Raw genomic sequence first — 19814 nt, 5'->3', positions numbered from 1 at the left:
AGGAGAGGAGAGGAGAGGAGAGGAGAGGAGAGGGAGTATTTTTGTGGTTGTTGTGAATCTAGCAAAATTTTATTGTATTTTTCAAAATGTATATTGCCTACTCAAGAACAGAATTTGATGAAGAGCTATCTGAGATGATTTGGTTATTTATTCTAATAATTATCTGGAAATGCTCTAACAGTTTTGCATACTTTGTGTTTGTCTTGGACTTAAGTACCCCTTAGGCTAATGACTAATTCTCCTACATGCTATATCTACAGTACAAACATCTCAGCAGAAATGCAGAAAGTACTATAGTGCACAGAAAATTATTTTCCATTTCTAGATCTCAGCCAAGCACATTAGCAAGATGTAGAAACTTGTTGCTCCTGTTCTGTTCTAATCTGCGAATACATTAATGCAAAGTATAAGTAGTTTGAATCTTAAAATCATAAAACAATAAAATCACAAAATCATATAAAATCCCAAATCAAAAATGACCCACAAGCATTACCACATCTCGCTCCACGTGTCCACCCAAAATTCAAACCTATGTCTGAAAGCACTGTCAAAAGCTTCTACTTTCCCAATTTGTTGTTTATATCAGTGTTGCATTGCCTCCTACACTACTAATCCTAACCAGGTCAAGACCAAATAACTGCATGCATACAGCAATATGATGAACAGCAAAATGGCGTTTATTACACGTGAAACCTAGCTTATATACCCTATGTGCCTCGTCTACACCCCTAAAGCATGTGCCATACATCAATAATAGAGCTGGGAAGTCCTTCCGCGTCACATCCAGAGGGGTCTCACAGTCGCCTACTACGTTTCGGTAACATATAATTGATCACAGAATCACAGAATCACCTGGGTTGGAAGGGACCTCAAGGATCATGTAGTTCCAACCCCCCTGCCTAGCAGGGCCACCAAACGTACACATTCAGATCAGGTTGCCCAGGACCCCGTCCAACCTGGCCTTGAACACGTCCAAGGACGGGGCATCCACAACCTCCCTGGGCAGCCCGTTCCAGGGCCTAACCACTCTCCTTGTAAAGAACTTCCCCCTAACATCCAACCTCCATCTTCCCTCCTTCAACTTGGATCCATTTCCCCTAGTCCTGCTATCGTCAGCCCTTTTGAAGAGTTTACTCCTCTCCTGGGTGTAGGTTCCCTTCAGGTATTGATAGGCTGCAATGAGGTCACCCCGCAGCCTTCTCTTCTCCAGGCTGAACAAGCCCAACACCCTCAGCCTGTCCTCATAGGGGAGGTGCTCCAGCCCCCTGATCATCTTAGTTGCCCTCCTCTGGACCCTTTCCAAAATCTCTCTGTCTTTCTTGTACTGAGGGCTCCACACCTGGACACAGTACTCCAGATGGGGCCTCACAAGAGCCGAGTAGAGAGGGACAATCACCTCCCTCTCCCTGCTGACCACCCCCTCCTGATGGAGCCCAGGCTCCCATTTGCCTTTCGAGCTGCCAGAGCGCACTGCTGGCTCATGTTAAGTCTCTCGTCCATCAGGACCCCAAGGTCCTTCTCTGCCGAGCTGCTCTCAAGGACCACTCCTCCCAGCCTGTACAAGTGCCTGGGGCTCTTCCGGCCCAAATGCAAAACCTTGCACTTTGCCGCGTTGAACCTCATTAGGTTCACCCGAGCCCAGCTTTCCAGCCTGTCGAGGTCCCTCTGAATGGCATCCCTTCCTTCCACCGTATCAACCGCACCACTCAGCTTGGTGTCGTCAGCAAACTTGCTGAGGGTGCACTCAATTCTCTCATCGATGTCGTTAATAAAGATGTTAAAGAGCACCGGTCCCAAGACAGACCCTTGGGGGACACCACTTGTTACCGGCCTCCACCTGGACACAGAGCCATTGACCACCACCCTCTGTCTGCGGCCTTTCAACCAATACCTTATCCATCGGGTCGTCCACCCATCAAATCCACTTCCCTCCAATTTGGAGATGAGGATGTGGTGGGGGACCATGTCAAAGGCCTTGCTCAGGTCCAGGTAAATGACATCGGTCGCCTTCCCTTCGTCCACCAATGCCGTCACTCCATCATAGAAGGCCACAAGATTAGTCAGGCATGACCTTCCCTTGGTGAAGCCGTGCTGGCTGTCTCGGATCACATGCTCATTCTTTATGTGATCGAGCATGTTGTCCAGGAGGATCTGTTCCATGATCTTCCCAGGCACGGAGGTGAGATTCACCGGCCTGTAGTTCCCCGGGTCCTCCCTGCTCCCTTTCTTGTATATGAGAGTGTCGTTACCCTTCCTCCAGTCATCCGGGACCTCACCTGACAGCCACGACTTCTCAAATATGATGGAGAGCGGCTCGGCAACCACCTCAGCCAGCTCTGAAGACCGAATCAACCCAGGAATTTTCTTTGAAATGTCCCTGACCCGTGCCCCAGGAAGGCAGCACACCTCTCTGCGGGTAGGGTCGGGCCGGCATATAAGGCCTTCTGTTCCTTGCAGAAGGGAGTCGCCTATGACAATCACCCTCCTGTTCTTGCGGGTAGAAGCAGTCTTGAGGGTTGGGGGCGACCGCTTCGCCTGAGGCAACCTCACAGGTGAACCTGTCTCCGCACTCTCACTCGTCCCCCCCTCGACTTCCAGGGCCTCAAACCTGTTACACAGAGGCATCTGGGGAGCCGGGGATGGTTGGGATGGGGGATGCTCCCTCCGCCAAGCAGGTACCCGTTTCCACTCCTCCTCCTTTCTCAAATTGCTGTTAGGGGGAAGAGAGGATAGGGGGCTCGCTGAAACGCTGTCAGCTGGCTGGTTCCCCTTTACCAGGTGTTTGTAAGGTGACAGGGGCTGATGTGCTCCATGAGGAGCCTCGTCTGTGTGCCGAGAACCTGAGGTTGAGAGGGACTGACACCACCAGTCAATCTCCCTCTCACACTCTTTTATAGTCCTCAGCCTCTCCACTTCCTCCTTCAGGCTAATCACAAGGCTGAGCAAGTCATTCAATTGATAAGAGATCGAAAGCTCCTCTGGAGATTTCCTGCAATTTCCTCATTTCTTAAGTATCCCAAGGACAAAAATAGGCATTGCCTAAGTATTGGTGAGTACCCCCTTAAGTCTTCTTCAACTGACACTGCAAATATAACATACTTTACTAAGAGCACTGTGGGCAAGTGCATAAAGGCTCAAAGACATGAACAAGTGGCTAGGTGACTGTGTATCATATGATTCTATGCCAGTTCATCTGGAATGATTCCTGTGATTTTTGCCCAGTAGCAAATCTGAACTATTACACGCTAAGATTTAAAAAAAAAAAGAGAATTAATTCTACTTACCTTACAGTCTGTCTACATGGATTTGTTATCACAGTTTAGCTTATTTTTTAGCTAATTGCATAAATAAATGATTTGTACACCTGGCACACTAGGCCAGATGTTGTTCATATGCATAATAAAGAATTATTTCCTGCCTGCAGAGCTTGCGTTTAAGCAAACAAGGCAAAGGGTATTGTTATTCACTATTTTGCAACAAGAGAAGCAGAGATGCATATGACTGAGAAGTTGGCTTGTCCCAGTCTGTGGAAGAGACAGGGCTGAACACACGTATCAAATGAATGAGCTGTGAAATCAACTTTCTGATTAACAGGGAGCTTTTTCTACTAGAGTTGTATGAAGTATTTTTCTCATGTAGGTATCCCTGAACCCATAGAAAATTTTAATTCCTGATTCCTAACAACAGTCTTCTCTGAGACACAACATTCAAACAAAATTTAGGGATAGAGAATTCAAGGGGGTTTATGGACTCTCTCTTGAAATTTGTTGACCATGTTTTGAAGGGAAAAGAAAGCTCAACATTAACAGTGATCACAGCACAAATCTCCTTACAGGTAAACTGGGCATCTGGTAGCTTGGTAGGGACAAACCTCTGAAATGGCCCTTCTCACATTCAGCTTCTACTTATACAGAGTTTAGAAAGACTCAGTGTAAATGTTACAATGGATCTTGCTTTACACTCCGTATGCATTAAAATTACAAACTTAATTGTCCTCACCAGAGATTGCCAATGAAGTCTTTTCCAATTATAAGGTTCTTTTAGGTCTTTTCCAACCTTGGTGATTCTATGATTCTATGAGGGACATGGTTTAGTAGGAGCTATTGGGAATAGGTGAACGGTTGGACTGGATGATCTTTTAGGTCTTTTCCAACCTTGGTGATTCTATGATTCTATGATTCTAAGAGAACAAATGAACAACCTGTGCATTAATGTGACTTTTATTCATGCTTATGTAAACCACTAAACAAGCAGAAAGGCATAGGAGTTATGAAGAATGTCCAGTAATCATGAGCGTATCATGTCACATAAAAATTTTACTTCAGAATCTTTGAATCTTCATCTTTTCTCTTGAAAGAGAAAATAAATAAATAAATACATACATACATACATACATACATACATACATACATAAATGAAGAAATAAATGAAGAAATGAATGAATGAATGGTAGAAATATTCCAGCTTAAGGACAAAGCCAGGAAATATCTAGAGATACCATGTTAATCATCATTTAACTTCGGGGCAATTATTTAAATTGATGTTGGGCATGCAATAGATTTAAAAGAATTATTCAAATATCTTTATTTTGCTCTTTCTCTCATCTCAATGCCATCTCATTGCCATCCTACAAATGACATGTCTAGTAAACATTCACACAAATACAGTATAGACTAAGCTGCATGGTCCCTTAAACTTGCCTCTTCTAAGATTACAATCAAACATACATTCACATTTCCTATGCAAATAAACCAAAGGTAGTCATACTACTCTTCACACAGAGCACTGTAACTAATAGAAGAGGGTTTTCTCCTCTGTGCATAATTCCAGACATTGTATTTATTTGATTGGTTTCTTTATTTTTCTTCCTTTTTTTTTTTCTTTAGTTTTCTCCCTTTTAGCTGAGTGTCTATCTGCATACAGAAACCTGTGCTGATGAATTCTATTGGGTAGAATAAAGAAAAGGAAAAAGGAATTAAATGTAAAGAGACAACCTGGCCTGGTGAATAAAGCAACAGACTTGAGGGGATCTGGAGACCTAGGTACTATTCCCAGCTCTTCTCTGCAGTGTGAATTTAGGTGAGTATCTGAGCAAACTTTCCCTCCCCACACTGCTGTCTATTTATTCTGTAGGGTCTTCAGAGTAACTACCATCCCTTGTGGCATGTTTATACAGCCCAAAGTGCAAAGACGATCTGTTCACTGTTGGAACATTATACAAATAATAATTGAAACAAACCTCAGAGATCCACATGTCAAAGATGATGTTAGTCTATCTTTGCACAGCTGGTGTGGTTGCAGATGGTTCTGGGATACATGTGGTATCTGGATCATACAAATGAATCAAACTATCTGGTGACAACACAGGATTTATGTTTCATCAGCAATTCCAATACAGTGCAGTAGCATGCAAAATCTATGGACCCAAATAAAATACCAGTATAGACCTTGATAATAACAGAGGTGCATGGGATTTTATCTGATGGAAAATACATGGGTCTGTCCCAGATTAATGCCTCTTATTTATTTATTTATTATGAAATCTACAACAGATATAAAAAGCACAATAATATTATTTGATCAAGCAAGTTATCAGCTACAAAATACTTTCTTTAGCTATACATTTTCACTAGTGATGAACAAGAGCCTGCATGCCATACTCATGAAAATCTGTACAAGTGGAAATAACCTACTTGCTGTTTCACAGCTACTAATGACAACATTATTAGAAAAATGTTTCTCATACAGATAGTCTTACATCAGCCTGAACAGATGGATGTAAGAAGACAACCAAGCCAGCTTATATAATGGATGTAGTTGGACAGTTCAGCCAAGGTTGGCCGTGTGCTCCATGGTATTCAACATGGTATAAAGCCTAATGTTATCATTTCGTGGGAGAAAGATTGTCTTCATCTCTGGCTCAACTCTGGAATTTCAAGTCTTCAGCTTAGTTAGCATCAAAATATAATGGTTGGAGTTGATGTTTGTCTAGATTCTAGGAAATCGAGCAGGATCACCCATTTGCTATTCCAAAAGACATTGTGTATCACTTTACCCAATGAGGACTTCTTCAGTGAGGAAGTCCATTGATTATCGTTTTGACTTCAGCTTATAGTGTTGAAACTACATCTCATCTCTGGTAATAACACAATTCCAGAAACTCACCTTCAGCCTCATATTGTTACAGTAAGTCCTGACGAAGTGTGAAGCACAATCCAGACAAATATCACAGTTGTGAATGGCTATCCAATACGTGGCTTGTCTTTTACATCACTATTTCCACTGCTGTGGCTACTTGTGCTAACATCCACTGCTTGGTCTCCATAAATGTTCATCAAATGCTGATGAATGGCAATGGGTCATGGAAAAATTCAGTTACACGGTTTTCTTCATGTGTCAGATGACATTTTCTCAAACTGCCTCCTGCTGCTATCTGTAATATGACAACAAAATTTAACTGAATATTTCTGGGAAGATTCTATTGCCGTGCCACTGACACCTGCCTCTGATGCTGTGGGACAGCATGATGAAATAGGAGGCATTACTTTCAGAGCAGTTCTTGTAGATATAAGTTACAAGAAAAAAAAAAAAAAAAAAGGAAAAAAGGAAAAAACAGAGAGGAAGAAATTCAGCAATCAAATGTTCAAAGAGCATAGTATGCCAGAAAGACAAGACTGTATTTCTTCTGTGGATAATATCTGGAGGTAAGGAGGGAACCAAAATCCCTCCTGTTAGCACCTCCTTTTGTGCTGTGCATGCTTTTGGTTCAGGTAATATGGCGAGTACACTCAAGTACTTCATCCTTCCTTGAAGAAAATAACGATAGCCAGAGAGTGTGAAATTATGTACTTCTTCACAAACATAGGGAAAAAAATGAAGAACATGGAATTTAGAAAGAAAGAGTTATCCATATAAATAATATCCAGGACAGCATAGACAGGAGTTTAGATTCTTCTTTCAAACATGGTTTGAAATGTTATTCCGTTTTCTCTCTATCTCAGCCAAAATCAGAGCGAACATGAGAATGTTTATATTGTTGTTGTTATTTGTTTTTGTTCTGTTTTACTCAGCTTTCATACATTATTTGTTTTTAGGTTTGGGTGGTTTTTTTATTTGTTTGTTTGGTTGGTTGGTTTTGGTTGTTTTGTTTTTGTTTTCCTTTTCTACATTAAATGCAGCAATGAATATTCCCCAATTAAGTTTTGGAGGAGTACATGACTTGAACTTCAGAGTCCTGCCTAGATAGAAAGTTATACAGTTCTGAAATACTATCTTCAGTGTTTGTCTTTGATTCAGTTGCTTCTGATGTCTACCTGTGTCAGTATATCTAATCTTAAACTAAAAGTTAGGATTACTCTGTAATTCAAGCATAGATCTGTGTTTATTCTTAATTCAGAACTTTATCCTGGTTGACATTTTATTTTTTTCCGTCTCTTCGAGTGAAGCACTTTTGTCTAAATTTTGAAACTCTGATGGAACAAATACCAGTTTATCTCAAACTTTAAAAACAAACTAATGTATGTATCATGAACTCTGATCAGGCTAGGCATGCACAAAGCCTATGTACATGTATAAAGTCTAGGCTGCAGATGCGTCATGGACAGCAAGTGTGGGGAAACAAAAAGGCTAGATGCATATACACCAGTGATAACATTTTAGATAGACATCACCTGATGGATTTTTTCAATAGCAGGAGCTTTGCTTTGGTTAGTCATCAAGCACACTGATTCCATTAGCAGCTGGGCAGTCCTTGTTGCAGCTGCTGAATGTGTGTGGTGGGTTGATCATGACCATATACTAACAAACCATGAGCTTCTCGCTCACGCTCACTATGCAGGGGAAGTCACCACTTGCCTGAATCAATCCAATGCTCTACAAGTCTCTAAGCAGTCATGGAAGACAGCCTCTATTAGCTTTTATTACTAAACATGATATTGTATGATATAGAATATCTCTTTGGTCAGTTTTGTTGCCTGTCCCGTCTGCATCCCTTCCCAGCCCCTTGCCCACCCACAACCTACTCACTGTGGGCAGTGGGGCAGAGTGTGAAACAGAGTAGAACTTGACACTACAAGTGCTGTTTAGCAAAAGCTACAGCATCAGAGTGTTGTCAACAGTAAGTATTTCAGTTACAAATCCAAAATGCAGCATTATATAGACTGCTGTTAAGAAAGTTATTTCTATCCCAGTCAGATCCTTTCAGTTTGATATATCATACATAATCTTCTCTCAGCTTGATCTTTCAAACATCTTGTGTTGAAGACAAGTTCAATCTTGTGATTACCTCACACTGACTGCTGAATTCTTTGAGATACCATTAACCTGATTGTAATTCAGGAAAATGTATAAAACTGTAATTCTCAGCCTTAGATATGATCTAAAAATAAACATGATAAACCATGCAAAAATCTGCCCATTCACCAACATCTTTAGAAGTCTGAATACAGACCAGAGAGGGACTTCAGCAATATTTGTACTTCAGGAAAACTGAGGTAAGAATTTCAAATTAGTGTCAAATTAGAGAGAAAACAATCAAGGATGTAAAGCAATACAGATGCGCAAAAAGTTATTTAATTCTCAGTTTAGTGTCTTGTCAGCTTCATTTAAAATTGTTTCTTTCCATCCTTTGACATATTTATTTCTCTTTGAAATTTTTTTTTTTTTTTTTTTTTTTTTTTGGGGGGGGGGGGGGGAGGGTTGGTTGTTTTAAAGTTTTCTGTCCTGAAAAGCAGCTGGAATCTCAAAATGAAATTAAAACCATATAGGTACCAATAAATATATTCAATAGATATGAGACTAAATTAAACTAATTGACATTTTATTAATATTCTGCTGTTTGTTCCCGCAGAGTTAAAACCGTACTAGAGATCCTATTATATGACAATATACTCTGGACCATCTGGTAGCCAAACATTTCTGATTATAAATAAGTCATCTTTGTTAATTATTTATTTGGGAGTTTTTGTTTATTATACAAAAATCTGAAAAAGGAGAAAAGAATAGGAAAATGTGCTGTGTTTTGTACTGCATCATTTATAAACAAAATTTTTTTTTGTAGATAACTCGAGACAGGAGAAAGCTCTGAATATTAATTTGGCTTAGTAATTTCTGAACTGATTCTTGTTTATAAACCCTCTGTCTTCACTTTGTGCGAGCATATATGCACTTAGCAAAGCAAACACTCAAAATGAATAGATGGCTAGCTCTAATTTTAAATTTAAAAAGGAAGAGAATTATCTGTTCATCACAGAGAGAAAAGAAGAGGATACAATTTAAATTATGTCCACAGAGACCCCATTTATGGAAGGAAAAAAAGGAAAAAGAAAACTGAGTTAATGACTATAAGATTCTATGACCATTAGCGAAGGAAAGCTGTAGGCTCTTCAGTACTGGCAGTCTATGTGAAATTATTAACATCTTTCAGGAATGTTGTGGGTAGAATTGATCTTTCTTTGAGGAACTGCATTTGAGTTCTTGTGGATGGACTGCTTGGTTTCTCAGCATATCTTCCAGCTCTATTTTCTGAATTAGAGATTACGCTCTGTACATTATTGATAACTACTATATTATATGTATATACTATATTGATAACTACTATAATTTTTAAGTTTAGCCTTCAAGCAAAATCTTTAACACTGTAGACATAAAAAGTCATGAGATTTGGCTAGTAATTGGTTTCAATAGAAATTAAAAGAAACTATCAAATAATAAAGGTTTGTTAAAAACCTTGAGAATTATTCACCTTGTCTGATATTTGCATTAACTTCAAAAAAGCCATGGTAAAGGAATAGAATAGACTACAATATCCAATAAGCTTAATAAATTGGAGGAATATTTATTTCTGGTCTTTGAAGCAATGGGGATACCAGTTTCTATGCACTTTACACAAGCTAGTTCATCTATGATCATCCAGGTGTGGATACTGTTGATTCCAAAACCAAAGGAAACCATGTGGCAAGTGGTGATTTCTTCTGCATCCTGAGAGTGAGCAAGAAGCTCCTGGATTGTTACTATGCAGTCACGATCAACCCCCCACAGACATTCAGCAGTTGCAGCAAGGACTGCCCAGCTGCTAACTGAATTCACTTGGAATTGCTCATTGTTTTGCATGCATTCCAGAAGTTTTTTAAACAATCTGACAATCCAGCTAACCAATTTTTTGAGAATGCAAGCTGCTAACTCTGAATTGCATAGGTGCTGGTTTTCATAGCAAAGGGTAGTAAGTGCAGAACTGCAGAAAACAAATATTATTTCCCATTTGAACAGTTTGGGATGTGACTTGCTCTTTATCCAGGGTTAAAACTTCAAAAATAACATTTCTATCTATTTCCTCCCACATTTTTGCAGTTCTAAACTTGTTTTACCAGTCCAACCAATAGCATAGGAAGGTATCATTTAGGATTTAGGAGTATTATCCTTTCTCTCAGAGAATGCAGGGGTTTTTTGGCTTTCTTCCTACAGAGCTAATAAACTACTTTGCATGGTGCTGAAAAAGAAAAACCTTTTCTGATGCATTCTCTCTTGAGGAGTTTATGTGTAGTATTGTGTTTATTCCCTTCATGGTGGTGATTGTTCAGGAAATTTGAGTCAGTAACTGTGCCTAAGTATTTACATTCCAATATTTTATTAAACAACAGTTAGTATTATCACACAGTACAATAAGAGCCAACTATCAGATGTCCTTCAGACTAGGGAAGGCAAATCCGCAAAAGACTGAACTTCTTTCTTTAAGGCAATCTTTCAACTATTACAGTGCATGACCAGACATGGGCTGGATATGTTACTTCAGCCTTGGAGGAAGGCTAACACACTTTCTTCTGCACAGCTGAAAGATAACAAAACTAGCTCTTGAATCTGGGACAATGTTGAGTGATGTTGCTGCTGACTCAGAGGAGGGATAAATAGCAGAAGAGAACTTGAAAGTGTATTAATTACTGATTTATTTCTTTATTTATTTTTGTTTATCTGTTGGAACTGTGAGCACCTCAATTGCTGTATTTCTGGTGTATTTGGCTGTATCATGGTTACAGGCAGCCAATAGAGACCATGTGTCTCAGTTTTCAAAATGTTTTGAAAGGGTGAATGTATTTCCTGTATCCATCTTCAGATATCTGATAGTTCAGCTCATAAACTTACTAATACTTGGAGGATATGCAATACCAAACATACTATGGGGATAGCCTATGGCTGAAATATGTATTTTAAATTGCCTAATATTAACTTCTCCCAATCTCAGACTGGTTAGCAGGAGGAACTATGCCTGCCTGTAGCTGGATGTGGTTCAGTGAATCATTTTACACTGTCAAAGAGCTGTGGCGTCATGGAAGTCATTAAAAAAACTATATGCTTGATCATACAGAATAGGAAATAGTGACCAGAACTGCACTGAAAGCCTGTCTCTATCACTTCAAAGGAAAGAAGAAGAAAAGAAAAAAAGTTACCTTCAGAACAGCTTTTGTGCCTGCATACACTAAGGTTAATAAAATCTTATGCTTCAGAGTACATGGTTGATTAACTTGTGTGTCTAGAAGCTCTTCCCCTTATTTCCCATTCTACTCTTATCCACAACTAGGGCATAGTTCATGTTAGATTGGGGATATTTTTTGTTATTTTTTCCATTATTCACTTGCCACAGGAACTTGGAAAACTGGTGGCAGCAGTGAAAAGAGCTGTATGCCCAACAGCTCTATTTCAGCAAAGAGATAGGGAAGACTGAAAGATTTTATTTGTATAAGAATATAAAATTATTTTTCTCTTATTAAAGTGAATTGCCTGCATTCTTATGAAACTGTATAACTGAAAAAGGATTATTCTTCTATGAGCTACTGAAGTAGAGAAGCTCTCACTCTCCTTCACTTTATTCCTACCTGTGAAATGGGAATACTCATGGGGATATCTCATGTGCTCAGAGACATGATTTACCAGAGGACTGTTAGGGTAGTATGGTTAGGTTGTGGTCGGACTTCATGATCTTTAAGGCTTTTTACAACCTGAGCAATTCTATGATTCTATGATTCTATCTTTGCACTGTGATTTAACACATGTAGAAAGTGACGCAAGAGTTTTACTTTTAGGAGTTTTTGTTTGTTTGTTTTTCCACTTAGAGATAAACAGGAAAAGCCTGAAAGAGATCTGGGTTCTCAGGATTTCCAACTCCTTCCTCGTTTCTTCTTTTTGGAGAGCATCTTCTTTCTATTATTCTTCAAAGTCCTTTGTTAAAAGTCCCTTTGGAATAAATTTCTTTTTTTCTGTTTAGCTACTTTAATTTAGATTTAGATTAATTTAGAAAGATACTGAAAGGTACTTAGTCTATCATTCAGGATAGCACCACAGACATCATTCATGTTCTGGACATTGACTCTTGGCAAAGACTTGACCATGAGAGTCTGTAAAAATTTATGGTGACAGGGTCCTGATATTGCAGATATTTCTAATTTCATAAATAGCTTAAGGCACAGAACATTGTTAATATAATTATTGAAGATATAACTACCTGTGTACATAGCCTTACTGATAATCATGGGCTGAAGCATGTACCCAAGTTATCCATCACTTGAAACGATAGAGCACTGTCTGCTGAGAGTACTGCTTAGCTCTACTTTTCATTTTAGCCTGTTTTAGTTTAGCCTGTTTTAGATTATTTCAGTTTCAAAGGATTTTAGAAAGTTGGTAGTATCAAAAAGGAGACTGGTTTGTATCATAACCTTGAAAATGAAGTGGGAAAAACTCTATCCATGAACTGAGAGTATGGAGAGTAGGTGTGTGTGTTAGGAAGAATATTAGGATCTATGTATTTTGTATCCACAGATATCAAGTGATCTTTGAATTTACCAGGGTTTAATTATTCTGCTCTGATAGTCTTGGGAAGGGAAATCTGTTCCGTCTTTCTGAAGTCCATTGGGGGATATAGGCAGAGGAGTTTTAAGCAACATGTTGTTTTCATCACCTAAATAAACTTTCCTGTTGAGTATCTTGAAAAAGGTGAATCTTAGGGAATCCTGGTTCTTGTAATTTCTTTATTATATACTTAATACTGGAAAATGAATGTCACTTTATAAAAGTTCAATACTTATAAATTTATGGAGAATTTTACCCGAAGATTGCTGGATTTGTACCCTAAATGATTCTCACCCCAAAGAATCTAAAAAAGCTGCAACCTTAAATGACTTTTTATAGAAACTACAGAGGTCTGTTATCTGCTGGATATGCTTCATCATGCAATCATCTGATCTGAATGAACTTATTGCTTTGATGAAAAATAAATATGGACCATAGGGCTTTTTCTGGTTATAGATTGTCATAGTTTTACAGTTTTCTTCTTATGCCTTAACAGAAGAGAAAACATCTAACTTTTACAGAGTAGCACAGACAGAGAGCCTTTTTTTTTTGTTTTCTGTAGTCAGAAATGCCGGTTGTAATTCTCTCACTTATGAACTCTATGTTTATTTGCTATGAAAAATTGTCCCTAATTAAATTACACTTCCATGGTTTCAGATGTTTATATTTTTACATCAGTGAAGAGAGCAGAAGTTCACTGTCTCTCAAACTGTATGCTCGTGACACTTTTTCAGCCACAGAAAGAAGAGACAGTTTGGTGGAGTATACACAATTATTTTCTGTTACACTGGATTTTTAGAATAGCTTTTTGTGTTTATTTATAGTGTTTATCAGAACTCTAAGGCCAAACTAATCTCCTAAAAAAAAAAAAAAAAAAAAAAAAAGAAGCATCATCATGCTTGTAATGAATGATACACTGGAGATAAGGAATGTATAATGTTTTGCTCTTTCAATATGGTCTGAAATTCTGGTTTAGATCTACACTTAGGAATTATTTATATCCTCTTATGTCTATCAATTTAAATAATATTCCACTTATTGAGGCATAAAGAATAATGTTAATATTAAAGTTTCTATTTAAAATTTGCTAATTGCACATGAAGGGTTTATATCTGCTGCATTCAGGGTTTTTTAAATTTAATTTTATTGTATTAGAAAATCTATGAGGTTAAATCGGCAGAAATTATTGCTTTTAAATGTTGTATAATAAGAATCTTGCTGCTGTTATAAGCACTGAAAAATGTTCCTTCATCTCAAATAAGCCTTGTTAAAGCTACATTTCTGGAACAGCCAAGATTTAAAACTAAATCTGGGCCCTATCCAGCTCAGCTTTACTCATGTGAGAAGCTCCATTGTCTCTGAAGAAATCTTTGTCTTGAGCAGGCTTTACTACATCTCAATAGAGATGTAGTACTATGTAGTACTACACAGATCTCCACGCACAACTACTGAACCTGAGAATGTCTGGAACTGGGCAGGAACTGGGGAATGTACAATATCTACTAGTTTAAACATTGACTTCCCAAAATATAATGCTTCTGAGGTGACTCTGATTTAAAAGTGATAATAGTTAGGGATGAGATAACAAACCGCTGTCTCTGACTAGGGACTGGACTAAGCTGAGGTTCTATTTTACCCTTCTCCACATACCTAGATCAGGCAGACAGTGTTGCAGGTTTACAGGAGGGGCTGATGACTGTATGCAAGCAAGATAATACCTGTCTGCCCTTGGGCCGCTCAGCATTGCTAAGGGCCAAACTCAGGAAAATACATTGTCAATACCAGTTTGCTTGATTGAGACCCTTAGAGGAAATCAGAAGTGGTTCACTCCCCTGGGAAAGATAAATAATAAGCAAATGTGTGCCTATTGACTACTGAAGTCATGAGAATAACACTCATTGACTTCAATATCAGCTGAAAATGGTCCAGTATTACCACAAAACTTATGCACTTAAGTGAAATGACACTTGCTTGTTTTAACACCAAATAATAAATCAAATTATCTTGCTTTTTGCTTTAAGCATAAAGATACTGAGTTTGATTCTCTTCCCACTTTCATACAGTGACATAAATCTGCTGGAAAGCTCTTGAAGACAGAAGTATTACATTATCAGTGAAAAGACAAAAGAGCAGATTCAGTCCCACTTCTTGAGACTGATGTATTAAAAATCTGAAGCGGAAATGTTTCAAATTCATGGTGGACATGTCCACATTCTACCAAGTTTAATTTTTAATTTTTGGCCTTTGATAAATATGAAGAAGTTGAACCATTTATTTCAGATAAAGATACAAATTTAGGATTCTTATCCAAATTTGAAGGCCCTGAGTTTGAGCCATCTTGCAGGTAATCTTGTGAGAACAGATAACCTACCTTATTAGATCTGTTCTGTGTCCTAATTCATAGAGTCATAGAATGGTTTGGGTTGGAAGGGACCTTTAAGATCATCTAGTTTCAGCCACCTGCTATAGGCAGGGACACCTCCCACTAGACTAGGTTGCTGAGAGCCCCATCCAGCCTGTTTTAGAATGCATCCAGGGAGGGGTCATCCACGACATCACTGTGCAACTTCTTCCAGTGTCTCAATCTCAACACCCTCACAGTCAATAATTTCTTCCCAATTTCTAATCTGCATCTACCCTCTTCCAGTTTAAAATAATTACCCTTTGTCCTGTCACTGCATGCCTTTCTAAAAAGTCCCTCCACAGCTTTCCTGTGCTCCTTCAGGTACTGCAAGGCCCCCAGCATCTTCTCTTTTCAGAGCTGAAGAGCCCAATTCTCTCAGCCTGCCCCATAGGGGAATTGGTACCATAGAAAGAAAACATTAAGAAACAGATAATAATCTATAAATTAAAAGTAAAAAGTTCCACAGTTTCCAGATAGATATCCTTAAATCATGAATTGGGAGCATTTATGTCTTTTCAAATAATAGATGCATTTTTTTTTTTTTTGCGTACACATACATATACATAGGAGCACAAACACATTTAAGGTTCTCCCCAGGTTTATTAGATGTAGTTCCATCAAATCTTTGGTACGTTATTGGAACAAGCACTGCTGAGCTCCTACAACAATGATATTGATTGCTGAGAGGCATTTATTTTATATTGGCTAATTAAGCACATGAAAGCCATGAAAAGGATTGGTTCTCCCAGCCACACGCTTCCCATCAACAGCCGGTCCCCTGCAGGGTTAAGTAGAACACATTAAATGATCACCTATCTCAAACACCAAATGACAGTTTCAGGGTAGCACAGAAAGCCTAGAGTTACTGAGGGATAGGCTTCATTTTTGGCTTTTCAAACAGAGTAACAAAGCAACTGAGAAAAATCACCTTCTTAAAAACTTGAGGAGGTCTAAACAGAATTTTGCTTTACCTCTTCTTATATTTTTGCCAGAAATGCTCCTTGGGAGAAATTTTCATTTCAATGAATGTGTAGTCTATGCAAATCTTGAGCACACAGCTGACACCCCTTGCAAGCCCCACCTGCCCTCCTCTAGGGATAAATTACCCCTCTGGTACAAATTATACATGCACACCAGATGGGGTGAATTGAATGCTCTAACTAGTAACAGAGGGAGGATGATCTTGTGTTTAATATGAAGGTCAGGGACTCAAGAGACTTTGATTCTATTTTTGGCTCTGCCCCAGACCTTGTATAACTTTGGGTGACTTGTTTAATCGTTCTGCCTTGGTTCTTCTCATCTATAAAATGGGAATGGTAATGTTGTACTATGTTGTCAAGGTGTTGCAAAAGTAAATGACTGCATATAAGATACGCTGCAATCTATAGCTGAAAGAGAACACAGACCGTTTTTTAATGCTGATAATCATTTTAGGCAGGAACTTTAGCTTTCTTTATGGCTTTTAAAAAGTACATATATTCAGGCTTATGAGTTTATTTCTAGAGGTTTGAAGTAATTTCTAAGAATCTGGAGAGGATATGGAAAGCAAGGGTATGAGAATTTCTTTGTATAAAAATGCATAATGTGCTACTATGTTCACATGTATGTACACAAACTGTTGGTTTAACTTTAAAAATACTGTTAGGGAAATAAGGAGGAAAAAAATAATTTGTGATACTCCAATTTAATTTTCTTTCCAAATATTACCCAGAACACAAGGAAAAAAAGACTTTATCGTTTGGAATATTCTGTTAGTGATGGTAGTATTTTTCGTCTTTTGAAAACTATGGCATGTGTATTTAAATTCCAGAGTAAAATATCCTCCTAACTAGTACAGCTATTTCACCACTCTTCTCAACTTTTCCCTTTCGGACAAACGTCTCTGCAAAATATTTGACTGTTTCAGCATATTTCTTTGACACTTCTTGCTGATAGACCCATCCTCTGAACTCTTTTACTAGTTTTTTCCTTCCATTGTACAGAACTACTGCTTCTGTTGTTGATTAGACAATTTAAACCTCCCAATATGTATCTGCTAGCCATAACAAGAGGAAACAAACATATTTACAACTTTATAATGAGCGTATTCCAGTATTCATGAATGATAATTCTCTAAACACGAAGTCATGCTCTCTAGATTACAGTGCCACTTTGCCATTACGCAAGATCTTGACAACTGAGGATATTAAAGCATTTTCTGGAAAACAATGAATTAATTAATCCTATATGTACTGTCTTGTCACTACTGAAGTCAAACTTGGGTGTATTTGTTTTGTTTTGTTTTGTTTCACTGATTTCAATGGCAGCTTGAGGTTGGGCTATAAGATTAGGACTCATATAATTTGTTCACTGTCAACTTTCCCAGAACAAAACAGCAACATAGTTCTTTCAAACTTCACTGTCTAACAGACTTATCCAGGTAACTTCCTGCATACTGATCTCCTGAATTCAATGAGACACTTCTGAGAGAGGCTTAGCAGGATATGACCCTTTATAATCAAATGCCCTCTCTGATTTGCTCTTGTTGGTAAAGTTTCAGTTATCAAATATTCTGATACAAATTCTCGCCTGGATTGAGAAGTGATTTATTTTAATGGAACAGTATCAAGGCCTGCTTTTGTTCCTCTTCTGTACACCTAGGAAAGAAAGGACATCCTTTTTCTCCCTCAATGAGCCTGCAAATCACTATTCCCTCTGGAGTCTGAATATCTATTCAAAAAAAGTAGCTAACTCAGAATCTGTTCTCATCTTCTCATTCCTATAATTAAAGTTTTAAATCCTCAACTGTAGAGGTCAAATAGACATGTAGAACATTTGCACTCCAGCTTACAGACTGTCAGCACAGGGCCAAATCCTTAAGTTTTTATGCAGTCTGTTGGAGGGACGATTTTTTCCTCTGAGTTAGGGATAGATTCAGCCTACACCCATTTTGCAGATCAGTAAACTAAGGCATAAAATGATTAAACACATTCTTGAAGCAGAAGTACAAGCTGTCTGGACAAGCCCTTTGAAACATTTTTGTGTCAAATCTGGGTTTTCAAATATTAAATGTACCATTATTGTTACCAAACAGATGTGTATAAAGGTAAAATAATTCACTATGTGACAGTGTAAGACTCTGATTGAGAAGACATGGATTTACTTTGTTGATTCTACCAAAGATTTTTATTCTGATCAACTCTATAACTTGTCCGATGCTTTAGACTCCCACTATTCAGTAGTGATAATAATGAATCTCTTTAAATATTTGCTGAATACAGTTTCTTCAAGACAAAATGAACTTGCCACAATGGATATCATTTATATACTTGTTCGCATACATATACAAATATATATTTGTATGTCCTCTGAAAGAATTGGAATATATGCAGATTAACATGCTTGAGTTAGATCTGCAAATTGCACCCCACTCATGCCTGATATGAAGCCTGCAGCTTATGAGTTGTCTGCCGCATTACTGGGACATGTCATGTTTTTGTGTGCAAATCTGCTCCTACACTCACACATCATCTTTGGCAAAGAATCATAGAATCACCAAGGTTGGACAAGACCTCTAAGATCATATAGTCTCACCATCCAACTACCACCAATATTTCCTCACTAAACCATGTCACTTAGGAAAGGGCAATGGTAGGGGAAGGGAAGGGGAAGGGAAATAGGTTTAAACTTTCAGCCAAAATAAAAGCAACACATCATCTATCTTTACTCTCAGTGAGTATAACAAATATAATTATCATTGATATATATTAACTTGTAGCTAAATGAAACTGACTTTGAAGCATTATGTTAGATGATTGTTTTTGTTGCCCTTTTCTCCATGTTCTACACAGCATTTCTTTGCCCATCTAAACTTATTCATCTATAAGCTGACTCTCTACTGGCAAAGCTTCTTGGTGAACCTGTTGCTCTACAACAGGTAATAATTATGTTTCTTTCGTATCCACCAAACATTATGTATTAGTTGATACTGAACCTCACATAACCTTCCCAGTGTTTCTTCTGTTGCTCCTCTCTCCTGATTAGGGTATGTACTTGGGTCCTCTCCCTGTATTCTCTTTTCTGAGAATACTGGTACAAATTAATTCCACATTTTCTCTGTTATCTAAAGATATCATCTGGGAATATACTCCCTGTGGAGTCAACTGAGAGGAGGACAGGCATCCATGCAACTGCTGAAAATTTTAAGTGACAATCTCTGTGTTAATATGATTGTGCTTCTAACAAAACTATCCTGTAAGCAGATATGTGACCTCAGGCATGGTAAAGACAAGTAATTGAAGCGAGAGACAGAAAATAAATAATATGCTGTCATCTGAGCTGAGTAAAATGGGAGCATTTCAGCTTTACTCACATTAGAATGCATCCTAGAGCATTTTAGTGTTTCAGTCTCTTTTACACCACATTTTGCCCATCCATGCCATTATTAGCAAATAATAATGGGCTTTATCAGAACAAGACAATCATTATTAATCAAAACTTTCAAAAGAAAAAAAAATGAGAGTTCTTTGCTAGCTTATGCATGACTGAAATCAGAAATAACATTTTAGCATACATAGCAACATTTAAGACACAG

The 19814-nt window shown here is 38.1% G+C and overlaps 1 protein-coding gene across 2 annotated transcripts in view; it reads left to right on the top strand.

The window, feature by feature from the left end:
• The window catches only part of LOC128074650 (uncharacterized), a 298331-nt gene that overhangs the window by 191321 nt on the left and 87196 nt on the right, over positions 1 to 19814 (top strand). The window lies entirely within an intron of this gene.

Source organism: Tympanuchus pallidicinctus, unplaced genomic scaffold (assembly GCF_026119805.1).
Source record: "Tympanuchus pallidicinctus isolate F22 unplaced genomic scaffold, pur_lepc_1.0 scaffold9, whole genome shotgun sequence".
NCBI lineage: Eukaryota > Metazoa > Chordata > Aves > Galliformes > Phasianidae > Tympanuchus > Tympanuchus pallidicinctus.
The sequence above is the reverse complement of the archived record's forward strand: the minus strand, read 5'-3'. Positions and strand labels throughout refer to the sequence as shown.